We start from the raw sequence: 4,796 nt of genomic DNA on the forward strand, positions 1-4,796 counted from the left end.
TTAACACCTCCGTCCCTTACCTTGCTGTAAACATTTCAGATACGAAAATAATGAACATCTGTGTCCTTTTTTTGGAACAAAAACCTGCTTTGAAAGGTGGTGAAGATTGGACTGAAGCAGTGACAGAGATTATCTTTTTTTACTTGGTCAATTCGTGCACATCACTGCTATTAATCATGTCCGTGCTAACATCACAGCTCTTACTCAGCTATCTACGCGTCGGGCCAGTGGCGCAATGGATAATGCGTCTGACTACGGATCAGGAGACTGTAGGTTCGAGTCCTACCTGGCTCGGGGGAAATGCAGGCATTTATTACGCATTTGAAAACTGATTTCCCCTCAGCTGAAATAAGATGTGAGTTTTTAATCTGCAGGAATAAGAATGCCTTCATTAATTGTCCATGACAACCTCAGGGTCAATATTCCAGAGTCATCACAGGACGAAGACGAATAGTCGGACACCTTGGTCATGGGCACCTTTCCATTTCGCAAAGCCACCGATCGCATCATTGTTGCTCGCGGGAACGCTCGGCTTTGAGCATTTTTTTGAAACTCCTTGGCCCATGGATTCAGAGAAGAATGAAGAGTTCAATGTCCAACTAATCTTTATAGAGAGTGAGTTCCAGAGTCTACCACCTGCAGACTGATAAAGTTTTCCGACAAATCTATTCAAAGCTTTCTGCATCTTGTCTGAACTCTACAAACGCTGGTGATCGTTCAAGAGCAACTGTTTCCTTCAATCTGTAATTCCATGCTCCTCATTATTTTGTACACGTCAATCATGTCTCCTCACAATCAGCTCTGCTCTGAGAAAAATAACTCCCGTTTTGCCGAGGCCAGACCACTCAAAACATCCTTATGCAGGAAATTCAGAGTGTAACGTCGCTGTTTGTTTTGGTGAGTGTGTAGTATGATTTACTTAGAATACTTTAGCTAGGTTGACTTCGAGTTTTTAAAACAGAGAGAAAATTATTCACAAAACTAAGGAATGAAACACAATAAACAGAATATAAAATACCCACAGATCTTAGCTATCTAAAGTAGACTTACATATGCTTTTCAAAACAATAAACAACAGTCCTGATAATTAAACCCCATAAACACAGAATACAAATGAAACTGATTTACAGGTCGATATTAGAGGTGCAGAAGATGAGAGACATTCACATCACTGGCACACTGAAAACCTTCGTGTAATTAGGTGTGGCTGATAGTTTGGCAATGGTTAACAAAATGTTTAGGCTGTCAAATAAATTTTGAAATTCTTGTGTTCGCTGAAATTTCTTGCCTGTTTTGAGCAATTCGGTGAGTTGAGCAGTCCCACTTCTAACAGTCAGCACAAACTTTCAGAAAAAGTCACTCAATCCGGTAAACCGTCGTACTGCTCTTTTCGTCAACAATGTATAAAAATTCCCCGTAAATTTCGTTTTCACATCCCGTGGGGCTATTTGTCCGTGTTCAACGACATACGGAAGGTGACTTTGGCTTTGGCAGATATACTTTCAGTTAGGTTTACAAATCAGTTTGACTCCCGTATTCGATCAAACAAGCCCGAGAAATTCTGTAAATATTCAATCCATGAGACTGAATGTCCCAGGCACACCACACACCAAACTGTTGTGTATCCAGCAATTACCTTGTCTGTTAACCTCTGAAATACCAGTGATTTTTTTTTGCACGAAAGGCATTACTTTAAATTTCTGCAGACCAGTTGGCGTTACAAAATTGCCTTTGATCTTTCCGACAGTAACCTTTGAGGAAGTCCAACTTGGAAATGTAAGTTGCTCTTCCAATCTCTTCCACATAGTCCTCCAACTGCAGATGCGTAGATGCACCAGTCTTTGTGATAGTCCACACATAACTTTTGGGTCTTACCTGACTTTGGCACCATGATGATGGGTGAACTCCATTCATTGAAACTCAATTTGGTTATGCTATCTTGGAACATACGTGACATCTCCGTATAAACTTGCACCAACTTTATAGGGTTATGCCTGCAAGGATGTTACAAAATCAGAACAGCAAGTCCTATATTTACATCATCTACAAATAGGTTATTAATTCCCAGTTTCTTTCAGCATGCAAGAGTAATAACTCTTACGATTTTCTTCTGGAAGAGAACTGAATAACTTTACCAATATTGGACAACTTTTGCATCGTCCAATTTTATGGCAGGAACGTCCAATGCAGAATTCTCTGAAATTGGTTCTTCCCAGTGTGTTGTATTCAATAACACATTCTGCCATTGCGTTCATTCTCTGCCAAAATACCATTAGCGCATATTCCCATCACACATTCTGTGAGATTCCTTCATGCCAGAAGTTCCTATCAAGTAGCTAACCTTACTCGATTTCTTCTTAATTTGATAAGGTCTTCGAAACCTTGCTTTATAGTTTCACCAGTTAATGAAATTTAAATAAATACATTGTTCCCAGTGGCAAAAATCTGATTTTTTTGTTTCTCATACACTTCCTGCTTCACCATTTGCTGTGATAATTTTATGTGCTGTCTATACAACTCTCCAACATTATTTAGTCCAATTCTAAAATTTGACACATCGTCCAAATGCTTGGTCTCTGTAACCTGACTTATTAATATTTCCTTATTAACTTTTAATGGTCCTCTTTCTTTGTGCCCCAAATTGGTCTCAGATGATCTTAGTTTTGTGGATTCTTTCGATAAATCTCAGATCGCAAACAGCACTGATGGAACTCCCTTATGGAAATAATCTGGCTACTCCGAACCATAAAACCTCAACATAGTCTTTCATAATTGACGTCGCCTTTCCAGTGCACCATGTGATTCTGAATGGTACACAGTGCATTTGATTCGTTTTATTCCGAAGCTATCTATATACTCCCTGGAAAGTTGGATGTGAAGTTTGACCCTTGATCTAATTGTATCTCTGATAGTAGTCTTTATTTAGTTTTTTTTTAAATCGTAATTTTTCCTCAATCCTTTTAGCTGTCATCTTGCAGAATTGAACAGCATTTGGAAATCTCGTCAATACAGTCATTTATGTTAATTAATACTTATTCCCATCTTTTATTGGATGTAGGGAACCTACAGAATGCATCAAGACAATTAAGACATATTTCTTGAACGCTGCAGCAGGTATTAAAGGTGCAGGCTTTATTTTGTCCCATGGTTTGAAATGTATGACACGTCAGGCAAAATTCAATTACATTCATCTGCAATCCAGGCCAGTAAAAATGTCTTTGTATTTTAGCCTCCATTTTCCTCACGCCTCAGTGACATCCAATTTTTTGGCACATGTGGCACTCGCAGCACCACTTTTCTGTACCCTACTGGAAAAAAAAACATTCTGCCCATTTCTCACATGCTTGAATATATGTTGGTCTCCATTTCCTCCTTAACATATCATTTGCTAAGTAATATCACACAGGGATGCATTCACTCTCCTTCCGAATATATGTCTTCTGATCCAAGTGATTTAATTTTTCATCTTTCTGCTGTAACTCGGTAGCATAGCTGAGCTGAATATACTAGCATTTTTAACGTTTGTCCCCAGCTGTGCCCCACTTACTTGATATTAAAAACATTGTAATCTTGATGCATTGTGTAGATTCCCTACATTCAATAAAAGACGGGAATGAGTACTAATTAACATAAATGGATGCAATCATTTTTCAGCTTCCTCATCCGTGCCTTTTTATTTCTCCTGCTTTCGATTGTGACTCTGTGATCGCGTAAAGACACAATCTGGGAAAATTCCTTTATCAACGTCCTGCATTGCTACTCTTGCCTGCAGCTCGACTGGCTTTTCAACTGGAGTATGGAGCAGGCTTACCGGTGATTGAGCTATATCATTTGCAAGCACAAATTGTATTCTTGGAGCTGAGAGTTTGTCCAGAACTCCCACCACAAACTCCCCACTCTTTTCTGCCCACTCTAGCTTCACTGTACATCACTGAGCAATGTTTCGTCCCACCATGAATTCCTGTACACATAGTTCTTCAGGAGTACATATTTCCCCATCCTTCTGCATCACAGACTGAGACGATCCTGTGTCCCTCAATATTGTTACCTGTCTATCTGCTACTCCTCGCCAAGGTAAATAACCTTTAACTTTGCAGGTATATTTTTCAAGCAGACATGGCACTTCCCCCTTACCAACCTCTGATCGGTTTGTGCACTCTGATGAAGCTTTCCAGCCTCCACTGTGCTTTCTATTACCATGCCAACAAAACATCCAGGCTTGTTTTGTTTTCCTCCATTTGATTTTACAGTGCTTTCCATAGTTCTCCAATACTGATTTCATGTGGCCTACTTTATTGCAATGAAAACCTCAGATCTTGTTCCCTTCAAGGTTTTCCTATATATCCTGTGATAAGTTATCCTCATGATCTTCACAGAGATTTAACTTTCCCTTTCCACGTGAGGATTTCTCTTTGCCCAATTTCTATCCCTCAGGCTTAAAATGATTCTGGAAACCCATCCTTGTTTTATGGATCAGTTCATTACAATCAGCCATTTCAAGCTGCTCTCTTTGTCATTTTAACAATCTGCTCTTCCAGTGTAATCTTATTTTCAGCATTGATCTCCAGCGTTTTAATGTGAATTCCTTTAGTAATTGCCAATTTGTGAAGTTCAATCTCTGTCTCCCTTTCTCTCTGCTCGTCTGCTCTCTCTTCTTCGAATCTAACCTGAAACTGTTTGAAATCTGGTCTCTTTTCCTTATCTCTCACGTCTAACTCAAGCTGCTTCATATTCAATTAACATTTAAACATCTCTGCAAATTCTCATGAATTTTCCAGCTGGGTGAAATGCTGAGT

General features: G+C 39.3%; 1 non-coding gene across 1 annotated transcript; it reads left to right on the forward strand.

Annotated features, from left to right (window-relative positions):
- The first annotated feature begins 221 nt into the window (after positions 1 to 221).
- Positions 222 to 294, forward strand: trnar-acg (transfer RNA arginine (anticodon ACG)). The gene has a single exon. It is a non-coding gene; the product is annotated as a tRNA-Arg (tRNA).
- The last annotated feature ends 4,502 nt before the right edge of the window (positions 295 to 4,796 follow it).

This window comes from Hemiscyllium ocellatum, unplaced genomic scaffold (assembly GCF_020745735.1).
Source record: "Hemiscyllium ocellatum isolate sHemOce1 unplaced genomic scaffold, sHemOce1.pat.X.cur. scaffold_125_pat_ctg1, whole genome shotgun sequence".
In the NCBI taxonomy this organism is placed as follows: Eukaryota; Metazoa; Chordata; class Chondrichthyes; order Orectolobiformes; family Hemiscylliidae; genus Hemiscyllium; species Hemiscyllium ocellatum.